Source organism: Mesoplodon bidens, assembly GCF_964165515.1.
Source record: "Mesoplodon bidens genome assembly, chromosome: X".
In the NCBI taxonomy this organism is placed as follows: Eukaryota; Metazoa; Chordata; class Mammalia; order Artiodactyla; family Ziphiidae; genus Mesoplodon; species Mesoplodon bidens.
The window spans coordinates 62357652-62382619 of NC_138163.1; positions in this window are offsets into that span (position 1 = coordinate 62357652).

Genomic DNA, 24968 nt, shown 5'->3' on the forward strand with positions numbered 1-24968 from the left:
TAAGTTTAGGTTGTTTATTTGAGATGTTTCTTGTTTCTTAAGGTAGGATTGTATTACTATAAACTTCCCCCTTAGAACTGCTTTTGCTGAATCCCATGGATTTTGGATCATCGTATTTTCATTGTCATTTGTTTCTAGGTATTTTTTATTTTATCTTTGATTTCTTCAGTGATCTCTTGGTTGTTAGGTAGTGTTTTGTTTAGCCTCCATGTGTTTGTATTTCTTGCCGATTTTTTCCTGTAATTGATATCTAGTCTCATAGCCTGTTTGGAAAAGGTACTTGATACGAGTTCAATTTTCTTAAATTTACCAAGGTTTGATTTGTGACCTACGTTATGTTCTATCCTGGAGAATGTTCCATGAACACTTGAGAAGAGTGTGTATTTTGTTGGTTTTGGATAGAAGGTCCTATAAATATCAATTAAGTCCATCTTGTTTAATGTATCATTTAATGATTGTGCTTCCTTATCTATTTTTATTTTCGATGATCTGTCCATTGGTGAAAGTGGGGTGTTAAAGTCCCCTACTATGATTTTGTTCCTGTTGATTTCTCCTTTTATGGCTGTTAGTTTTTGCCTTATGTATTGAGGAGCTCCTATGTTGGGTGCATAAATATTTGCAATTGTTATATTTTCTTCTTGGATTGATCCCTTGATCATTATGTAGTGTCCTTCTTTGTCTCTTGTAATAGTCTTTGTTTTAAAGTCTATTTCATCTGATATGAGAATTGCTACTCCACCTTTCTTTTGATTTCCATTTGCATGGAATATCCTTTTCCATCCCCTCACTTTCAGTCTGCATGTGTCCCTAGGTCTGAAGTGGGTGTTTTGTAGACAGCATATATACGGGTCTTGTTTTAGTATCCATTCAGCCAATCTATATGTTTTGGTTGGAGCATCTAATCCATTTATATGTAAGGTAATTATTGATATGTATGTTCCTATTACCATTTTCTTAAATGTTTTGGGTTTTGTTTTGTTTTGTTTTGTTTTTTTTGTAGCTCTTTTCTTTCTCTTGTATTTCCTGCCTAGAGAAGTTCGTTTATCATTTGTTGTAAAGCTGGTATGGTGGTGCTGAATTTTCTTAGATTTTGCTTGTCTGTAAAGGTTTTAATTTCTCCGTCAAATCTGAATGAGACCTTTGCTGTGTAGAGTAATCTTGGTTGTAGCTTTTTCTCCTTCATCAGTTTAAATATGTCCTTCCACTCCCATCTGCCTTGCAGAGTTTCTGCTGAAAAATCAGCTGTTAATCTTATGGGGATTCCCTGATGTGTTATTTGTTTTTTTTTTCCTTGCTGCTTTTAATATTTGTTCTTTGTATTTAATTTTTGATAGTTTCATTAATATGTGTCTTGGCATGTTTCTCCTTGGATTTATCCAGTATTGGACTCTCTGTGCTTCCTGGACTTGATTAACTATTTCCTTTCCCATATTAGGGAAATTCTCAACTATAATATCTTCAAATATTTTCTCAGTCCCTTTCTTTTTCTCTTCTTCTTCTGGAACCCCTATAATTCGAATGTTGGTGCGTTTAAAGTTGTCCCAGAGATCTGTGAGACTGTCGTCAATTATTTTCATTCCTTTTTCTTTATTCTGCTCTGCAGTAGTTATTTCCACTATTTTGTCTTCCAAGTCACTTATCCATTCTTCTGCCTCAGTTATTCTGCTAGTGATCCCTTCTAGGGAATTTTTAATTTCATTTATTGTGTTGTTCATCACTGTTCTTTGCTCTTTTGTTCTTCTAGGTCCTTGTTAAACGTTTCTTGCATTTTCTCCATTTTATTTCAAGATTTTGGATCATCTTTACTCTCATTATTCTGAATTCTTTTTCAGGTAGACTGTCTATTTCCTCTTCATTTGTTGGGTCTGGTGGGTTTTTGCCTGCTCCTTCATCTGCTGTGTTTCTTTGTCTTCCCATATTGCTTAACTTATTGTGTTTGGGGTCTCCTTTTCACAGGCTGCAAGTTCTTAATTCCCGTTGTTTTTGGTTTCTGTCCCCAGTGGCTAAGGTTGGTTCAGTGGGTTGTGTAGTCTTCTTGGTGGTGGTGACTAGGGCCTGTGTTCTGGTGGATGAGACTGAATCTGGCCTTTCCAGTGGGCAGGACTGTGTCCAGTAGTGTATTTTGGGGTCTGTGGCCTTATTTTGATTTTAAGCAGCCTCTGTGCTAATGGATGGGGTTGTGTTCCTTTTCTTGCTAGTTGTTTGGCATAGGGTGTCCAGCACTGTAGCTTGCTGGTTGTTGAGTGGAGCTGTGTCTTTGTGTTGAGGTGCAGATCTCTGGGAGATTTTCGCCATTTGATATTACTCGCAGCTGGGAGATCTCTTGTGGACCAGTGCCCTGAACTTGGCTCTCCCACTTCAGTTGCACTGCCCTCATGTCTGGCTGGAGTTCCAAGATTCTGTCCTTCACATGGCTCAGAATAAAAGGGAGAAAAACATGAAAGAAAGAAAGAAGAAGATAAAATAAAATAAAGTAAAATAAAATAAAGTTATCAAAGTAAAAAATTAATCATTAAGAAAAATAATTTTTAAGTAAAAAAAAAAATCGGACAGACAGAACCCTAGGTAAAATGGTAAAAGCAAAACTATACCATACACACTCACAAAAAGAGAAAAAAAGAGAAAAAGAGAAAAAAATATATATATCGTTGCTTCCAAAGTCCACCTCCTCAGTTTGGGATGATTCGTTGTCTAGTCTAGTCAGGTATTCCACAGATGCAGAGTACATCAAGTTGATTGTGGAGCTTTAATCTGCTGCTTCTGAGGCAGCTGGGAGAAATTTCCCTTTCTCTTGTTTGTTTGCTCAGCTCCCAGGGTTCATCTTTGGATTTGGCCCCACCTCTCTATGTAGGCCACCTGAGGGCAACTTTTCTTTGCTCAGACAGGACGGGGTTAAGGGAGCAGCTGATTTGGGGTCTCTGGCTCACTCAGGCCGGGGGAGGGAGGGATATGAATGTGGGGTGAGCCTGTGGTGGCAGAGACTGGCATGATGTTGCACCAGCCTGAGGTGTGCTGTGCATTCTCTCTGTGAAGTTGTCCCTGGATCACGGGACTCTGGCAGTGGCGGGCTGCACAGGCTCCTGGGAGGGGAGGTGTGGAGAGTGACCTGTGCTTGCACACAGGCTTCTTGGTGGCGGCAGCAGCAGACTTAATGTCTCATGCCCGTCTCAGGGGTCCACACTGATAACTGTGACTCATGCCTGTCTCTGGAGCTCCTTTAAGCAGTGCTCTTAATCCCCTCTCCTCACGCACCAGGAAACAAATAGACAAGAAAAAGTCTCTTGTGTCTTCAGCAGCTCCAGACATTTTCCCAGACTCCCTCTCAGCTAGCTGTGGTGCACTAGCCCCTTCAGGCTGTGTTCATGCATCCATCCTCAGTCCTCTCACTGGGATCTGATCTCCGAAGCCTGAGCCTCAGCTCTCAGCCCCCATCAGTCCTGGCAGGTGAGCAGACAAGTCTCTCTGGCTAGTGAGTGCTGGTCAGCACTGATTCTATTTGCAGGAATCTCTCCTCTTTGCCCTCTGCACCCCTGTTTCTGTGCTGTCCTCCATGGTGCTGAAGCTTCCCCCCTCTGCCACCTGCAGTCTCTGCCCACGAAGGGGCTTCCTAGTGTGTGGAAACCTTTCCTCCTTCACAGCTCCCTCCCACTGGTGCTTGTCCCGTCCCTATTCTTTAGTCTCTGTTTTCTCTTTTTGCTTTTCCCCTACCCAGGTACATGGGGAGTTTCTTGCCTTTGAGAGATCTGAGGTCTTCTGCCAGCATCCAGTAGATGTTCTGTAGGAGTTGTTCCACATGTAGATGTATTTCTGATGTATTTGTGGAGAGGAAGGTGATCTCTGAATCTTACTCTTCCACCATTTTGAAGCTCCTCACAAGGACTACTTTTAAAAGTTACATGGCAACTGAACTTATTTACAAAATAGAAACACACTCACAGACCTAGGAAAACAAACTTATGGTTACCAAAGGGGAAAGGTATGGAGGGGAGAGGGATAAATTGGGACTTTGGGACTGTCATATACACACTACTATATATAGTATAGATAACTAACAAGGACCTACTGTACAGCACAGGGAACTCTGCTCAGTATTCTGTAACAACCTAAATGGGAAAAGAATTTGAAAAAGAACAGATACATGTATGTGTACAAAAATATATATGTAATAAAGGTGTTTACAAGGTAAATAAATGAATAAATAAATTTTAAAATTTACCTGGCAGAAATAATAAATGCTTCAGAAAGCTTCAGTCTAAAATCAAAATTTCATAAATTCTATTATTCTCTTGTTTTGAATTCTTATAAAATTCCTCATCTTAATTTGTATTAGAAGGAAGTATAGATTGAGAGACTGAATAAGCACCTGTGTGACTAGTGCTCAGAGACAAAGGAGGTGTATGGTAAAAGACAAGCCTAGAGAAAGAGAGAAACCAATCAAACAAGGTCTTGCAAGCCATGATAAGGATATTGTTTTTTAACCTAATAAGCAATTGAAAGTTATTGAAATATTTTAAGTGGAAAAAAAATCAGATTTGCATTTTATAAAGCTCACTCTGCCTGCAGTGTGGAAAACTGATTTGTTTTGGACAAGAGTAGATACAGTGAAATTAGTTAGGAAACCACTGCAGGAATTTAGGTGAGAGGTGATGGGGAATTTTTCTTAGATTTTATTAACAAAAGTGATGAAAAGTGGCCCAAACACTAGTTTTCGTGAGTGAAGGAAGTCAGGGTGATCAGATATATGATGATCACAAAGATGGATATCAAGTATCAGTGTTCTGATTAGTGTGGAGAGTTGGCTCATGTGTATTCATTGTAATGTAAATGAGCAAATAAATTTAGAGAGCAATACATGGACCAACGATGACAGGTTTTAATGAAGCAAAGATTGTGACTAATCTAATCCTGAGAAACTGATGCTCGTAAGAAATAAGAAAGCAAAAATCAATTACTAAATGGAAATGTGAAATTAAATGACAGAAGTATATGCTAACACAAGAATTTCAATAAATATAAATGGGATATACTCATTAATAAAACAAAAAGACATATTGTTTTGAGAAAATAGAAACAGGATCCAACTGGATGTTGATAAAAGTACATAGAATACTTGAAAATAGAGGAAAGGAAATGGAAATACCAAGCAATATGACAAAGAAAGCTCAGTGTGGGTTATTAAGTATCTGAAAAAAAATAGAATGTTGTCAAAAAAAAAAAAAACCCATAAAGGAACAGGAAGGTTTTTATGTTATGATAAACAAAACAATTGAACAACAAGATATATCTAGGGCTTCCCTGGTAGCACAGTGGGTGAGAGCCCGCCTGCCAATGCAGGGGACACAGATTTGTGCCCCCGTCTGGGAAGATCCCACATGCCACAGAGCGGCTGGGCCCGTGAGCCATGGCTGCTGAGCCTGCACGTCCGGAGCCTGTGCTCCGCAACGGGAGAGGCCACAACAGTGAGAGGCCTGCATACTGAAAAAAAAAAAAAAAAGATCTATCTATTATAAATATATACCCTTAACAGTGCAGACTCTATATATTCACTAAACAGTAGCAAAACTTCAGAGAAACAAAGATAAATCAACAATTTAATTAGAGATTTTAAGACATCCTTGTAGAAAAACCTAAAATAAATCTGTTTTATATATACTCTGAGTGTGTGTGTGTACACATATAACCCTACAAAAAAACAGGAAAATATTTTCAAGCATACATAGAATATTTAAAATAATAGAATACATATTTTGTCATACAGAAGGCCTCCATGAATTCCAAAAGATAAGTAAACTGTGATAACATTAAAATCAAAAATAATGGAAGCATAGGTTAATATCACAATTTAGAAAATGAAATAATGTATTCATAAATAACCTATGGTTTACAAAGGGAATCATAAGAAATCAATAAATATTTTAAACTGAGTGATAATGAAAGCATGAATTGTCAAAATTTGTACGTCACAGATAAATAATCATTAGAGGAAAATTTGTACTCTTTGTGTTTTATAAAGAAACAAAGATGTCTCTGTTGTATCCCACTGCAGGTAAGAGATCAAATTGGCAGCATTCTCCCTATGTCTTACTCTCTCATTCTAATATTATACATAAGATAAAGTTTATGAATCTTACTATTCCACACTAATCATTATCATGACTCAGGTCAACCTTTTTGATGATATTTTCCAAGAACATAATCTCCACCTATTATTTTTCCCCTTGAAATCCTTCTCTCCCCTCAGGAAAAAAAAAAAAGCAGAAAAATCTCTTTGACCTTTTAAACAAACTGTCGCCCGTTCCTTCTCCCATTTTCCCCCATTTATTGAAAGACTGACGGGAGGTTCCTTGTCTCAATGTAAGTCTCCCTCTGCTATGGACTCTCTTTCAAACTGTGTCATATTCCTATTAATCCTTATTATTTTCTCAACATGTCAAGGATAAACCCAGCACCCCCTCGTACCAGTCTTCCAAACCATGGCCACGTTAGCAAATCAATATGATTGTGGGTTATGTCAACATTGTGCCCTGTATACAAAGCCCTGACCAAGGAGGAGCTTGCACTATCCTTAGTAAAAAACACAGCTTCTATGTAAATCAGACAGGACAAATGGTGTCTAACTTATACCTGTTAAAGGAGAAGATTAATACTTTCCATCAGATAAATGAGGCTCATAAGTTATATTGGACTACTTTATTCCTAGGATTGAGAGTTTGGTTTTAACAGAATATGGGGAAGTGTGCTTAGATTTGTTATTTTCTGCTGATTCATCTTTCTTCTAATCAATATTCTTCTCTCCCTTTGTGGATCTCATACCACTCAGCTATTAAACTGAATCTTCTCTTCACAGCCATCAACTCAACTCTTAATATGTAAAATTTCCTGTAAAATTTTATACAGGGGAAATGGAGGTGATCAGAATATTCCACCCCAAAATTTGCTTCATTGGCATAAGATTATTTTGAGCTGAAGGCAAATGAAAAAATGAAGATACAGGAAAAGCTCTCTTCCCACATCCTATCTGCCTAAATGCAGACATACATTTCTTTCATTAAGGTGTCTCTCTTTTATGGGAGAACAACTTTGTCACCAACCAGACGTGAAGATGGTACTGAGATGAGTGAGCATAAACAAAACCTTAGTAAATAACCCTTATCTTCCATTAGTTCCTCCACAATTTATTGCCCTTTAAGATGATTAGATAAGTTCCCTTCCCGTCCCTCTTCCGAGTTTAACTGCTTCTTTGGGTCATCATTTCTTTCTAGGAAGACCTCTGTGTATGTAAAAAAATTAAAATATTAACATCAAATAAACTTTGTGTAACTTTTCTCCTATTAATCTGTCTTTTGTCAGTCTAATTTGTAGGCTCCAGGCCAAAAAACAAGAGTGTAGAAAAAATACTTTTTTCCTCCTTTACAATTGTAAAAATGAGTATAGACTATATTCATATCTATACTCACTCATATTGAGCACACAGGGCAACAAATAACAGTTTAGTTCTAAAATAAATACTGTCTTATAACAACAGTAAATATTTTTTTCTTGAATATGTGTCATATTTCCAGAGACTCCAATATGACTAGATCATGGGTCAACAAACTGTAGTCCAAGGACCTAATCCAGTTTATCAACTGATTTTATAATTAAATTTTATTGGAACAGAGCCATACGCATTCCTTTATGTACTGTCTCTGATGCTTTTGTGTTACAAAAGCAGAGTTGACAGAGTTGAGCAGTTGTAGTAAAGCCTCAAATATTTACTATCTGGCTTTTTATAGGAAAAGTTTCCCAGATCATCAAGATCTCTAAAGAAACAATCCTATTGAGGGGAAAGCTTATAAAACCTCTGTAATAAATAGTTGTTTGGCCTCTTTCTATTCATAGGCAGAAAAATAATTTATTCAAGCATACAATGGAGTAAAAGTGAAAAATAAAATATTAGCATACATCTTCAAAAGTTTCTTATCTGCATTATATATATATATATATATATATATATATATATATATATATATATATATATATATAACAAATAAGACAAACCTGCAAAGAAACATGATCACTCATACATAAAAACTATGTTTGTATCTAATTAAAAAAAAACTTACCTGTCTGAGTTGATAACTAAAAAAGTAACTGTAGAGAATTTGCAAGTTAGTCTAAACAGTATTCTTTGTTGCTCTAGCACCCTTATGAGTCTCAATTTTAGAGTCTATACAATAATTCAATATTTTATCAACTTTCATAGCCTTCATAGGAGTCTCTCAAGGAATTCTCTCAGCCTTTTCTTGGAAAACTGTGGTTCTATATAAAAGTTTTGTCTAATATCAATTTCATCTATTCCTCTTTTCTCATTTGGCCTTAATTAGATTGCTTGCTTTTAATTATCTCCTCTAAGCCAAACATCAAAATTTACAAATTTTCTTTGGTTTTAATTATGCATATTTTGATGCCTTCCCATGCTTGTCTGAAACTTGTTCTGAGGACCCATGCTTATCTTCTAACACAAATTCAATAAAAATTGTGTGAGTCGAATTTACTTCTCAAAATAAACATTACTACTTTGGCTTTTAGGAGTCTTAACCTTCCTATTAAGAATATATAATGACTAAATCTGAAGGTCTCTGTCAAATTTTTAGCCGCAGTTCCTACCACTTTCATGTAGAACTTGTTACCAGACTCAATGGATCTGTCACTGGGGTGGTTAGCCAGTGAATACAGCAAGTATTTTCAATTAAAACCGAAGCATTTATTACTTGTAACAAGTATAGAGACAGGGAGATAACTCTCAAAACGCTGTTTTCCCAAACAGCAAGATCAGGGAAGTTTTAAGCTAAATGTGAATGCTTATTCATGAAAGGGTGAGTGTAATCTTCCATGTGAAGGTGGAGATCTAGACGTGCTTGAGCAGAGTGACAATATTCTCAAACATACATTGCATGTTCAAAAATGGCAGCAATGCCCACCCGGGGGTCGGGCAGAGATTTTAGCCTTAAAATGAGGCAAAGATTGCTCTAGGTTGACAAAATCCTGGCACCTAATTGAGTGAAGTCACAGGGTCAGCAAAGGTCATCATCATCATTACTTAAACTCCAGTTAGTCAGATGATTGAGTGCTTGAGGGGATTTGGATCCAGCACCTCAAGTGCTTCAGGCTGATCTTTACCTTTGAAAGAGAACTGGGAGACTATATGGCTAATTCATTACCTTTGTTATGTTTACTTCTCTTGCCTCATGACATTTGTTTGTTCCTTCATTCTTTGTTTTTTGTTTTTTTTTAAATCATTAACCACTGAAACCTATTCTTGTTCCACATGAGGAACCAGGAGGCCATAGTTCACCCGTCTCCCAAACATCAGTAAAGAGAACAGAAAGGGTTTCTGAAATTCATGCTCCGGCTTTCAACCAAAGCTTGTCTAGCTCGTGTAACAATTTCTCTTATTGCCTGGTATTCTACTTCTGCAAGGTATGACATACTCTGGGTCAACCCTACCCCTTCGTTATTACTGTCTCACTAACAAACTTACACTCTAGACATTCAGAATTATTTGCAGTTTTCACTCTCACAAAAACTCTTTCATACTGTTCCACTGTTTTTTCTGTCAAGAAAGTATTCTCTTGTCCACTTCCCTTCCCCCTCATCAAATTCCTAGTCATCCCTCAAACTTGAATTCTAACCTTACATTCTCCATGAAGCTCCCTTTGACCAAGCCCTCACTACCAACAAGTCAGAGTTGGATTGTATCTCTTTGCGATGTTCCCATATTTCATAGCACTAATCAAACCATATTTTAAATGCTAATGATGTCACGTACTTAGTGCTAATGCACCAAGCACTACTCTAAATAATTTGTACATAGTAATTCATTTATCTTCATAAATCCACATTAAACTAGGTACTTTTTATTAGCCTCATTTTTTTTAGATAAGGAAACTGCAACACAGACAGCTTAAGTAACATTCCCAAGATAAGAGAACTAGTTAGTGGCAGAACTCCAGTTGGACCCAAGGAGCCTGCAGTCAAAGTTTATGCTTTTAATAACTTTTCTACACTGCTGTACTTGTCTATCTCCCCCTTTAAAATATAAGGGTAATTTTTTGTCACTTTTATCCCCAACCCACTATAGATACTAGTACATAGCAGATCACCAATAAATGTGTTTTTGCATTAATCAATGAGCGGATGTATATGTGTGAGGTTAAGCATATACCTGTCTTGAATCTTATGATATTATTATAAGAAATTCATACATGCTAAAAATAAGTTAAAATTTGGCATTGCCTATGAGAGTCATAGACAGGCCTCAGGTGTTTCTGATTTGAACATTAGAGAGTCTTTACAGATAATGTTTGTTAATCTTGTGGGAGTGAAATTTAAAGCTATAATTTTTCTTAATATATCACCAATAAACCTTAAACCCAATATATCAGTAGAAAAACTTCAGGAGCTTTGTAAAACATATATATTCCCAAGTCATGACATTAAATTTGGCAATGATTTATTGGCTATGAGACCAAAAGCACAGGCAACAAAGAAAAAATAGACAAATTAGAATTCATCAAATAAAAAAAAGTAAAAACTTTCTGTGCATCCTTATATCAAGATAGTGGAAAGGCAACCCACAGAATGGGGTAAGTATTTGCAAATCAGGTATTTGATAAGATGTTTATATCCAGAGTATGTAAAGAACTCTTTTTTTAAAACATCTTTATTGGAGTATAACTGCTTTACAATGGTGTGTTAGTTTCTGCTTTATAACAAAGTATATCAGCTATACATTTACATATATCCCCATATCTCCTCCCTCTTGCATTTCCCTCCCATCCTCTCTATCCAATGCCTCTAGGTGGTCACAAAGCCCTGTAAAGAACTCTTACAACTCAATGACACCAACCAGAAAAAAGCAAACAAACAACCCAATTTAAAATAATGGGTAAAGAAGTTGGAAAGACATTTCTCCAAAAAAGACATATAAATGAGCATTAACCATGAAAAGATGCTCAAAATCACAAATAATTAGAGAAATGCAAATCAAACTACAATGAGGCTCTACTCACATCAACTGGAATGACTATTACAAAAAAAAAGAAAAAAAGAAAATAGCAAGGACTGGTGTGGATTCACAAAATTTAGAACACATATATTGCTGGTGGAATGTAAAATGGTGCAGTTACTGTGCAAAACAGTATGAGAGTTCCTCAAAAAATGAAACTAGAATTACCATAGGATTCAGCAAGTCCACTTCTAAGTATATACACAAAAGATTTGAAAGCAGGGACGAGAACAGATATTTGTACACCAATACTCTTAACAGCATTATTCACAATAGCTAAAATGTAGAAACAATCTAAGTGTCATCAACAAATGAATAGATAAACTAAATGTGGTATATACATACAATGGAATACTTTTCAGCCTTAAAAGGGAATGAAATTATGAAATATGCTACAACATGGATGATTTTTGAAGCCTAAGTTATGGTAAGTGACATAAGCCAGATGCAAAGGCCAAATATTATATGCTTCAGATTATATGGGGTATTTAGAGTATTCAGATTCATAAAAACAGGAAATAGAATGATGGTTACTAAGGACCAGGTGAAGGCAAAAAAGAGGTTTTTAGGGGTACAGAATTTCAGTTTGTGAGTGTTGAAAATTTCTGGAGCTGGAAAGTGGTGGTGTCTGTAGAACAATGTGAGTGTACTTAATGACACTGAACTGTATACCTAAAAATGGTTAAAATGGTAAATTTTATGTTATTTATATTTAACACAATAAACAGAGTGATAACATAATAAATATATAAATATATCATTTTGTCCAGTTGAAATGGTCCAGAGATAAAATTTGAGAACTATTGGAACTGACTGATGGATAGATGGGACTTAGTAACTATGTGTTCACTTATTTAATATTTCTTGATTAACATGGTATCAAAGAAAATATAAAAAGTAACAAACAACGGGCTGTATTATGCTCATGGCCAATGTTTTATTTCAGGCCATAAACTTGAAACTTATCAGGATCCAAGATCTGATTAGATTCTCCAGGATAACATATTTTTTTCAAGTCAGGGAAAAGATCCATCTTATTGGATCATCCTGAGATTGGCTTTAAAATTCTTGATGGAAATAACTATTTTGAATTTCCAGACTTCATATGATCTTATATTGAAGTACAAGTGTGTACTTGTGTAGACAGAACTACTTGCTTCTTTGGTGGCAATTTGGTAATAATCGTCTTTTTTCAGTTACTCTTCAAATATTCTTTAGAAGAGATGTTAATACCTTTGAGCTTTCCTCTCACCTCTCACCTCCATGTGGTTAATCTTGGGAATGTTAAAGTTCTAAGCCACGGCAATAATAATGATTACAGTTTATTTGTCTTCATCATGGCATACATAAAACAGACCAAAAATTTATGAACTGGAAGTAATATTTTATTGCAATTTACAGAGATATGGATTGGTGATTTGTTTAGTTTACAATTAAATATAGAATTTGAAGTTCCAGTTTATTTTGTTGAATTTATGTAGCTCTCATACAATCCACTGGTGCCCAATACACTGAATATGCATGTAAAGCACTTTAAAATGATCAAAGTATTTTCACTCTACCACCAAAAATAGACGAAAAAACAAAATACACCATATGTAAATGGTATGTATGCATGTGTATATGTATTTCTAAAAAGCTCTTATGGTATATTAGTTGTACCAATTTTTATTTACTTCTAATTTTTGAGTGATGGCATTAGGAGGTATTTTCTTCCAAAATTATTACATACAATATGGTCAAAGCTGCAGCATGTTTATACCAAGATAATTTGTCTAATTACATTGGAAATGTTAAGTAAGCATGAAAAGTTAACTTTCCCACTTGTCCAAACCAATAATATGCAAACAGATTTGAGTAATATAATTTATCCAGCATGCCTCTGGAGTATAGCATATTTCTTTTCATCTCAGAGTCTAAATATCCAGCAAGTTCAAAATTGAAATATTTGCTTCATCCTTACCAATAATATGAGAAAAATGTTTAAGGATCTAAATGTCCCACAGTTATCAGATATATAAGTTAGTTCATTAAATGGTTTTTATGTACATTTCACTAGATGCATGTCATAGCATTTTCAGGGCTCACATTGGAGTCCTAAGCAAATATTTTTCTGGATTTTTTTACCTTTAAATGTGCAAATACACAAATTATCCTAGATAAGTAATTATGGAACTACTATGAAGTAATACATATAGTGAGATTTTGAAAATTAAGCATCTGATTATTGACAAATATTTGAGGTAATATTTTTATTGTAACTTTGACAGAAACTGAAATGAGTTTTCTAACCAGCTATATTTATCTGTCCATTTGACAAAAACAATAAAACAATTTTATGAAATATAATTTTTAAAGCTGGAGATATTAAACATAAAACTGTAGCCTTAAAAATTTCTAAGGTGTTTATATTGAACCATTTGGGAAAAAAGAAATAAAGCTAAATTTATCATTAAGACCTTGTAAAGCTGAAAGTAGACCATGGAAATGAAAGATTATTGACAAGAAAAAGAATCAGCCAAAATTGAATTTTAGTGATAGATTATTTACAAGTAAATATAGATTATCTGTAAAAATACTCTGGACAATTTTGCATGCAAATTATTGCCAAGGAAGGTGGAAATTTTGCTGAGTCCTACTTAATTTACATATTTGATGATTACTGAAGGCTTTATGATTTCCTGTTAGTTGGCAAAATAAATGAACTGACTATATTAACATGATAAAGTATTTCAATTGTAAATTTTATAACATGTTGCTCTAACAAACTGCAAGAAAATAAAGAAGACATTGATACTGGAAAGGGATGCATCTTATGTCATTTAAAAATCATCTTAGTGTGAGTACCATTATCATCTATAATATCCTTTTGAAGAGATTTCTTAAATTTCTCTTCATGGTTATCTCCCTTTAAATAATGGGACCCAGATTTGTTATGAGAGATATAGTAGTGGGTGTTATAACCATGAGAGCATGGCAATGTAAACACACAATAAGAACTACAACAGGTTCCACCATACTCTTGTAGATGGATTTTATGAATATGAACTGAAAATCTTCCAAATGCTAAACACCCCATTGATCAAACTTAAATTATTGCTTCATAGAAATGCATACATCACACACACAACACACACGTGTGCATGCACACACACACACACACACACACACACACACACTATCCTTGTTCCTCCAGGGTACATCATACTTTAGATAAGTAGAGGCCTGGCTAGAAGATGGAATTATTCTGAAATCCAGTATGATTCTGGACTCTGAATTTATTATGTTCCCTGCTTTTTCTGGGTCCTAAGTCATTCACATTTCTCCTAAATTTTTGCTATCATTTTTCATCATCCTATGTTACAGTTGCCTTGTTATGACTGAATATACTAGTGTCCCTACTGCTGACTGTATTCCACTTCATCTCTCCGGTCCACATTGTCATTGTGATTGTATGCCACATAGAGTCTTGCCTCACTATTGTTTTAATGATAGTTCATCACCATTTCTCCTATTACCTATTTCACAACTCCACAGAGCTCATCCAAACTGTAATTGTCCCTCAATGATTAGAGTTTTTATGTTCTCTCAAAAGTGAACATATCCTTTTAGCTTTGCAAACACTTCTTTTGAGACACTTTGAACAAGATACCTTGGGATTGAACTTCACAAGTGATTCTCGAACTGATTCTGCTTAGAGTAGCCTGTGAGCCAAACATTGAGGAACATTTGAATAAAGTGTATTTGAAAAGCAACATCTGGCATAAGCTCCTTCTTTACTGTTTGATCAAACAGTGACTCAGCGTGTTGTACATAACTCCTGTCTCTTTTCTACACCCTGGGGAGTTTCTTTCCTACCCAAATTACACACTCTATAATTCAGTAATACTATATATCTCCTGGAGTTATTCAAAAGACTTTGGTGTTTTATAAGTGTACAGTTCACTCCAACAAGCTCTTTACCTAATTACCTTTTATGAGTTGGAAGATATGATGCAGTGGCCCTGAGGAATCCAGTACCATAAACTCCAATTCCTTTTCAAAGTTCTTAATGCTGAGTAACAGGACAACTTTTGACTTGTGCACAGTCTGCTGTCTATGAACTTGAAGGACAAAACTAAATCCACATAAACCATAAAACTCAGTAGTCAAAAGAATTTAGGCAGAGAGAATACAGGTAAAAAGCAATAAGGACATTAAAATTATTTAACTCTGATCACCATTTCCATTCACATTGCAGGTTACTATTAAAGTATCTTTATTTTATTTAGGACTACTCTACCAAATTAGTATTGCTTTTATTTTGTTCAGTGTATTGTTATTTAGATTAATCAACATATTTACTTTTTTATTGTGGTCAACATTCCCTTTCATATTCCTTCTTCCTTATGAGTTCAACTTCCGTCTTCCTGAGGTACATTTGTCAGTAGGTCATTAACTGAGTGTCTGTGAGTAGTAAACTGTCTCAGTTATTGTTTAGCTGGGTTTAGAATTCTAAGTTAAACTTATTTTCCCTGTAGCTATTATTTTATTTTTATCTGGACTCTACTATTGCAGTTGAAAAATTTGTTCTTACTTTAATTATTTGTGTGGACAATCTGTCATCTATATGTATTTGCTTCTAAGATTTCCCTTTTTCTTTGATTTCTACAGCTTCACTGTGGCATCACATGATATGTTTTTTTTTAAATTTCTCTTGCTTACAAATTTTATGATTTTTTATCCACAAGTTTTATGCCCTTTATCAAATCTTCAAAAATCCTCAGCCATTATATCTTTAAATCTTACTCATTCTCTCTTTCTCAAACTATTATATAAAAAATATTAGACCTGTTTATTTTATTCCCTTTTATTAACTGTCCTTTAATTTCTCCATCTTTCATTATGGATAATTTCTTCAAAGCCACTTTTCAGTTTATGTATTTCTCTTTATCTGTGGCTAATATGCTATCTAAATCACCATTATTTTTTTCCATTTCCACAACTTCCGTTCATTTTTAAAATAATGTTTGATTTTCGCCTCTATTTTTGTTTTATTTGTATTTCATTTTACATATAGTAAAATTCATTTTTAGGTCTATAGTTATATATTTTAAAAAGTGTATAGAATCATGTAACCACAACCACAAAATATGCAGCAGTTTCTTCACTCCAAAAAATCTCTTTTGCTGCTACTTTGTAATCAAACACTGCCTTCTCTCACCCCTAACCCATGGTAACCACTAACCCGTTCTCTATCTCTCTAGTGTTGCCTTACCTAGAATATCATACAAATGAAATCAAACCAGAGGTAGCCAAATTTTGTTCTTTTGTTTTTTATTGAAGTATATTTGTTTTATAATGTTATGTTAATATCTGCTGTACCTTCATAGGTGTCCTTTTGAGACAAGTTTCCTTCTCTTTGCATAAGACTTTTGAGCTTTATCTATATTGTTGTGTGAATCAATAGTTCATTATTATAGTACATTTAGTTGCTTCTAATTTTTGATAGCTATGTCATAAAGCTGATACAAAAAAGTTTGTTGTACCATTTTCTTGCATGAGCATATTTTCATTTCCCTTGTGTAAATAACCTAAGAGTCAGATTGCTGGGTCATAAGGTAACTGTATGTTTGCCTTTATAAAATACTGCTGAACTATTTTCTGGAGTGACTCTATTACTTTGCCTTCCCACCAGAAATATATGAGAGTGATAGTTTCTTTGTGTCCTTGCCAGCAGTAGTGGTTGTCAGGTCTATTTATTTTTTTCATTCTATTTGGTGTGTAGTGTTACCTCATTGTTATTTTAATTTGACTTTCCATAAAGAGCTACTTTTAAACATCTGTTATTTATTATGTAATATCTGATATATACAAATGAACAAACATAACAAGGGTATTTTATAAAATACCCAGTTTAGGGTCAGAACATTATCAATATCATTGTGCTTTCCTGTGCTTTTTCCTTGTCCATCTGTGTGTTTTTGATTTTTCCAAATAAACTTGCTCTACTGAATTTGGTGCTGCTCAATGCCTTCATTTTGTAAAATATTTTTAATAGGTTTTCATTGTCTTTCAAAAGTATTTAACATGTTTAATGTATTATTTGTTTGTGCTTTTTTTTCCAATTACTGTTTTTTTATTTTTAATTTTGGTAAAAACATGCAACATGAATTTTACCATCTAAATCATTGTTTAAGTGCACAGTTCAATACTTCTGAGTACATTCACAATGTTGTGCAACCATCACCACTATTCATCTCCAGAACTCTTTTCATCTTGCAAAACTGAAACTTGGTACCCATTAAACAATAATTTTGCATAATCCCCTCTTCCAAGCCTCTGACAACCACTTTTCTACTTTGTCTCTATAATTTGACTACATTAGGTACCTCATATAAGTGGAATCATCCAGTATTTGTCTTTTTTGCATTTAGCTTATTATACCAGGCATAATGTCCTCAAGGTTTATCTATGTTGTAACATGTGTCAGAATTGCCTTCTTTTTAAGGTCAAATAATATTCCATTAAAATGTATACATGACATTTTCTTCATCCATTTCAGTTGTTTCCATGCTTTGGCTATTGTGAATAATGTTGCTCTTTGAGACACTTCTTTCAATTCTTCTGGGTATATAATCGTTGGGTAGGTTTATTCCTAAGTGTTTCTTTGTTGCTGTTGTTGTTTGCTTGTTTTTTTTTTTTTTTTTTTTTTCTTTTCTTTTTGCGGTATGTGGGCCTCTCACTGTTGTGGCCTCTCCCGTTGCGGAGCTCAGGCTCCGGACGCGCAGGCCCAGCGGCCATGGCTCACGGGCCCAGCCGCTCCGCGGCATATGGGATCCTCCCAGACCGGGGCACGAACCCGTATCCCCTGCATCAGCAGGCGGACTCTCAACCACTGCGCCACCAGGGAGGCCCTGTTTGCTTGTTTTTAATGCTACAGTAAATGCAAATGTTTTTCTAATTTCATTTTGCACAGTTCACTTTTAGTTTATAGAAACACAACTGATTTTGGGTCTTGTTTTTTCATCTTGCAACTTTGCTGAATTTATTTATTAGTTCTAACAGGTTGGTAACTTTTTGTGGACTCTTCAGGGTTTTCTATATTTAAAATCAATCATATCATCTGTAAACAGAGATAATTTTACTTCTTTTCCAATTTGGATGCCTTTTATTTCTTTTTCTTTCTTAATGCCTTGGCTAAGACTTCCAGTATATGATAAAGGCAGGCAATTTGTTTTGTTTTGTTTTGTTTTGCTCCCAATCTCAGAGGAAAAATTTTCAGTCTTTCACTATTCAATATGGTATTAACTATGAGTTTTTCATATACATCTCTTATTATGTTCAGGTAAGATCCTTCTATTTATAGCTCTTGAGTGTTTTATAGGGAAAGGGTGTTGAATTTTGTCAAAGGCTATATCCTGCATCAATTGAGATTATTACATTTTTCCCCCTTCATTCTGTTAATGTGGTGTATTCCATTGATTGATTTTGTATGTTGATCATCCTTGAAAAACCAGAATAAATCCCACTTGGTCATGTTGTAAAATCATTTTAATGTACTGTTGAATTTTTTTGCTACTATTTACAAAAAAATTTGTATCAATATTAATCAGGAATATTTGTCAGTGGTTGCTTTTCTTGAGATGTCTTTATCTGACTTTACTATTATCAGGGTAATGTTGGCCTCATAGAATGAGGTTGGAAATGTTCCCTTCTCTTCAATTTTTGGAAGAGTTTTGAAGGATTGGTGTTAATTCATTAAATATTTGGTAGAATTTGCCAGTAAAGCCATCTGGTTCTGGGCTTTTCTTTATTGGGAGATTGATTTTTTTTTCTCATTAAATCTCCTTAACAGTTATAGATCTGTTCAGATTTTCTATTTGTTTGTGAGTCAGCGTTGGTAGGTTGTTTGTCCATTTCACCTAGCTTATCCATTTTGTCATTGTACAATTGTTCATAGTGTTGTCTTAGAATTCTTTTTATTTCTATATAAGCAGTTGTAATGTCTCTCTTTCATTTCTGATTCTAGTTATTTAAGACCTCTCTTTTTTCTTAGTTAATATAGCTAAAATTTGTTAATTTTGTTGACTTATTGTAGAATCAACTCTTGGTTTTTGTTTTTGCTATTCTATTTTTCATTAATCTCTGCTCTAATTTTTATTATTTCCTTTGTTCTGTTAGCTTTAATATTTCTTCTTTTTCAGTTTCTTATGGTTTAAATTTAGCTTATGCATTTGAGATATCTCTTCTTTTTAATGTAAGCATTTATAGCTGTGAAGTTCCTTCTTAGCACTGCTTTTGCAGCATCCCATAAGTTTCAATATGTTGTGTTTTCATTAATTTGTCTCAAGGTATTTTCTAATTTCCTGTGACTTTTGCTTTGACCAATGTTTATTTATGAGTGTGTTGTTTAATTTCCACATATATGTGGATTTTCCAGTTTTCCTTTTACTATTGATTTCTAATTTCATTCCTTTGTCATCAGAAAGATATTTTGCATGATTTCAATCTTTTAAAATTTGTTAAGACTTCTCTTGTGCATTAACATATGGTCTATCATGGAGAATGGCCCATAAGCTCTTGAGGAAAATATGTATTTTGCTCTTTTTTGGGTAGATTGTCCTATATTTATATGTTAGGTCCAATTGGGGCGGGGTTATTCAAGTCCTCACTTTCCTTATTCATATTCTGTCTGTTTTTTGTATAATTAAAAATAGGGTATTGAAGCCTTATACTATTATTGTAGTGCTATCTATTTCTGTCTTCAGTTCTGTCAACATTTGGCTTCATATATTTTGGTGTTCAGTTTTTTGGTCCATACGTGTTTATAACTGATATATCTTCTTAGTGAATTGACCCTTTTATCATTAAGTAATGTCCTTCATTTAAAGTCTATTTTATCTTATATTAATGTAACCACTCATCTTCTCTTTTGGTTACCACTGACATGGAATATCTTCCCATACTTTCACTTTCAACCAAAGTGTGGTATTATATCTAAAGTGAGTCTCTTCTGGACAGCCTATACAGTAAATCCCCTACATACAAACCTTCAAGTTGTGAACTTTCAAAGATGCAAACGTGCATTCGTATGTCCAATCACATAAATTAGTTCACGTGTCTGGTGTACGTTGTCACATGAGTGCATCCTCTACAAGTGGTTGTGCTTCTGTGTACTTTACTGTATAGTACTGACTAGAGTATGGTAGTACAGTATCTTTATTTCAAGCCCAGCATGTCTGGAAGCAAGCACAGAAGCAGCAGTGATGTAGCTGGTACTACTGTACTTTTCAAGGTACTGTACTGTGAGATTAAAAATGTTTTACTTATTTTTTTGTGTTTGTTTTTTATGTGTTATTTGTGTGAAAATTATTATAAACCTATTACAGTATAGTACTGTATAGCCAATTGTGTAAGTTGGATACCTAGGCTAACTTTGTTGGACTTACAAATTGGACTTATGAAAACAGTCTCAGAACAGAACACCTTTGTATGTAGGGTACTTACTGTAGCTGAATCCTGTTTTTCTAAAATCCATTCTATCAATTTATATATTTTCATTAGTGTGTTTAATCCATTTATATTTAAAATAATTACTGGTAGAGAAGAACTTACAAATGCCATTTTGTTAACTGTTTTCTGTGTGTCTTACAGAGTTTTTGTCCTTCCTTTGTCTTCCTTTGTGTTTAGTTGATTTCTTTTTTTTTTGGCAGTGACACATTTTGATTCTCTTTTTTTTTCTTTTGTGTACATTTGTGTAGATATTCTCTTTTTGATTACAATTTGGACTACATAAAACATCTTAAAGTTAAGCACTCAATCTACTTTAAGCTGACATTAACTTAACTTCAATTGCTTACAAAATTTCTTCTCTTTTTCAATTCTGTTTCCCTTTTTGTTATTGATTTCACAAAATACATCTTTTAATATTTCATACCCATTAACATAGATACATAAATATTTTTATGATCTTGTAATTTAAATCTTATAAGAAAATTAAAAGCAGAGTTATAAACCAAAATTACAACATAAACCAAAATTACAACATATTGGTTTTACTATTTGTCCATGTATTTACCTTTAACAGATAACTTTATATTTTTATATTGTTTTGAGTTACTTTATAGCATACCTTTGTTTCAACTTTAGGAATTTCTTTTAGCATTTCTTTTAGGTTAGGTCTGGTGGTAATAAAACGATTTTTCTTTTGTTTATGTAGGAATGCCTTAATTTCTCCCTCATTTTTGGAGGACAGTTTTGCCTGATATAAAATTCTTCGGTGACAGTATTTTTATTTAAGCACTTTAAATATATCATCTAATTCACTTCTGGCTTCGAAGATTACTGCTGAGAAATCTATCTTATTGAAGATTTCTCATATGTGACAATTCACTTTGCTTTGTTGCTTTCAAGATTCTGTCTTCATCTTTGACTTTGGACTAATTATCATCTGTCTTGGTGTGGGTCTCTTTGTGTTTTTCCTATTTGGGAATTGTTGAGTTTCTTATATTTATGTATCCATATTTTCCCTCAAACTTTGGAAGTTTTTGGCCAATATTCTTTCAAATAAACTTTCTGCTCCTTTCTTTTTTCTTCTTCTGGGACTCCCATAATGTACATTTTATTCTACTTGATAGTTTTCCATAAGTCCTTTAGATTGTTCACTCTTCTTCATTCTTTTCTTTTTTTTAATATCTCAGACTCAATAATCTCAAATGAGCTGTATACAGGTTTACTAATTATTTTTTCTCCCTGCTCAAGTCTGCTGTTGAAATGCTCCAGTGAATTTTTTTTAATTCAGTTCTTTTATTTTTCATCTCTAGAATGTATTTTGTGCTTTCTTTTAGGTTGTATCTCTTTGTTGATTTTCTCATTTTGTTCATGTCTCATTTTCCTGATTTACTTTTGGTTTCTGTCCAAGTTCTCTTTCTTTTTTGTGCATATTTGAGAAAATTGTTTTAAATCTTTGTCAAGTTCAAGGCCTGTGCTGCTTACAGTTGATTTCTGGAGATTTAATTTGTTGCTTGAAATGAGCTCTGATTTTCTGTTTCTTTGTCATCTTTTATTTAAAACTGGGCTTTTGAAAAAATAACCACCTCTCCCAATAGAGGAGCATCTTCACTAATCACCCCTGCATGAAGGTTCAAGGTCTCTTCTGGACTTTTCTTGAGATGCATATTCCTGGGTCTGTGAATGTGCTCAATTGCTTAATTCCACATTTACACAGATACTTTTTAAAGTCATCATTTCCCTATGAGACTCATCCTTGTTTTTTCTCTGGTTCATAGATGTTCTAGGTATTCCTCTACCCCTACTCTGTTCCCAGGTGCCTAAAGGTCTGTAGTCCCCCTGCAGTTCTCATGCATCAGTCTGCCCATCACTGCTTTCAGTGGCCTCCAACCATATATTTAAACTCTACCACTATTCCCATAAAAGCTCCATATCAGGGGAAACAGAAACCAGTCCTTTGGACAGCTCTAAGACATGCCAGGTCTTTGCAAAGAAGTTCCACTCTTTTTCTTTATTCCCGAGGAAGGAAGCAAGAATTGGGAGACTTGCTGCACTATGCCAGGGATGGGGTGGGACATCAACAAGCACAAATGCCACAAAATTTCATTTCATTTTGATTGTAGCTTTTGTTTCGGGGTTTGCTTGGTTGCTACAGCTCCTTAACTGGTTTCTAGAGTTCCCACAAAGGTACTCTGGTCTGTATGTTGTTGACAGCTTGGTATTTCCACAGGGCAGTGAGCATCTGGATCTTCCTAGTCCACCATCTTGCTGATATCATTTACTTGCACTCGTTTTTGTGTTATTAAAAAATGGCATAATAATTGAATTTTTCTTCTATGTTTTTCTTTTTAAATTAAAAATTTTGTGTCTGAAATTCTTCAGTGTTTTTGGTTGTAGTTGTATTTCATTAGTTGTTACTGTTGGCTAATATTCTATAGGGTAAATATACCAACACATGTACATCCATCATACTATTACAACATTTATGTTAGTCCATGTTTTTGTCACTTCAAATGTTCCTGTTATCCTGTTATGCATCATCTAGGAAATGTCTCCCAAGGTAATTTAATATTTTGTGTTATGAATACTTTATAAAAGAATTCCTGGGTAAAAAATAATTGTCAATATTCAACTTTAGAAGAAAATAACCAATTAGTTTTCAAAGTAAATTTGCTAATTTAAATTCTTACCAACAGATTACTGGAGTTTGCATGAATCCACATCTTTGGTAACACTTCTTTAATGTTTGCCAAATAATGGGTGCAAAATGGTATCTACTGTAATCACAATACAAATTCTTTGGTTGACAATGAAATTGGACTCCTTTTTCTGGTGACATTTGCTTCCTTGATATTAACTCATCTTGGTCATGTTGTTTTATTGTAAGCATACATCATTGATTTGTTTTTTGCAAAAACAAATATCTCCATAATATCGGTGATATGACCTTGCAAATCAGAAGTTATGTATAAAAATGTTAACTGATAACCATTCTTTAAAATCAGAAATTTTACAATGCATTACAAATCATCTCAAAGCATAAATTAAATATAGTGAAATACCTACTTAAGAGTAAAAATCTGTCATGTTAAGATGTAAAATGCTTTAAATATCACTTATTTTTACCAAATAAGTAATGGTTTTTAACAACAGTTGCTTTGTTTGTAATAACATGACCCCTCTTATTGCCCCAAACACTCTCTGACATTCCACCAACTGTATTTAGAATGTCATTTGATCTTTTCTCGTGTATGATTTTGTTTAAAATGTTGTATTGTAACTGAGGGACATTAATGTTATTATTATTTTTTTTTGCAGTACACAGGCCTCTCACTGTTGTGGCCTCTCCTGTTGCAGAGCACAGGCTATGGATGGTCAGGCTCAGTGGCCATGGCTCACGAGCCTAGTCACTCTGTGGCATGTGGGATCTTCCCGGACCAGGGCATGAACCCGTGTCCCCTGCATCAGCAGGTAGACTCTCAACCACTGTGCCACCAGGGAAGCCCTAATGTAATTTTTTTTTTATGTATGCCTTGGCCAAAACGTATTATATAGGTCCATATACTCTATGTGTCCAAAAAGGTACAGAATTAAAAAAAACAAAACAAACAAACAAACAAAAAACTCTATACGTTCTGTTAGAGATTGTTAACCAGGGAAAATTCTGCAGACTATTATTTTAGTTTTTTTGAAATCTTTCTTCAGATTCTTATAGGAATATCATATAATAATATTTCACTTAAGTTGATCTCTCTTTTTACTGTGACTGCTTTTAAGTTCTTATCTTTGTCTTTGCACTTTTATAGTTTCACTACAATAATTTTAGGAGTGAATTTATTTTTATTTTTTTGGTGTACATTGCTCTTCTTATTTCTAAGGATTTATTCATTTATTTAACAAATATTTATTAACATTTATTACATACCTAATTCTTGCCAGGTAGAGCTCTACATGCTGATGATACAGTGATAACCAAAACAGACAAAAACACACTGCTCTTTTGGGGTTTCAATTCTTCATGTTTTTGATCATTTCTGGAAAATTCTCAGTGGTGATATTTTCAAATATGGCCTCACACCCTTTCTCTCAGATATGCTTTTTGGAGCCTCTGATTAAAAATATTTTAGATTTTCTCATTCTATCTTTCACATGTATTATCTTCTTTTTCATATTTTATCATTCTTTGATTCTCTGTAGTGCATTCTATGTCTTCACACCTATCTTACAATTCACCAATATACTATTCAACTGTATTTAATCTACTTTTTAACAGATCCTTTCAGTTTGATATTTTTATTTTAAATTTTATTATTTTATTGAAATAAAATTTACATACAATAATTCATAGCTCTTAATTGTTTATTTGTATAAACATTGACAATTGAATTCATCTGTGTAATCATCTCCTAAGGTAAATTGCAGAAAA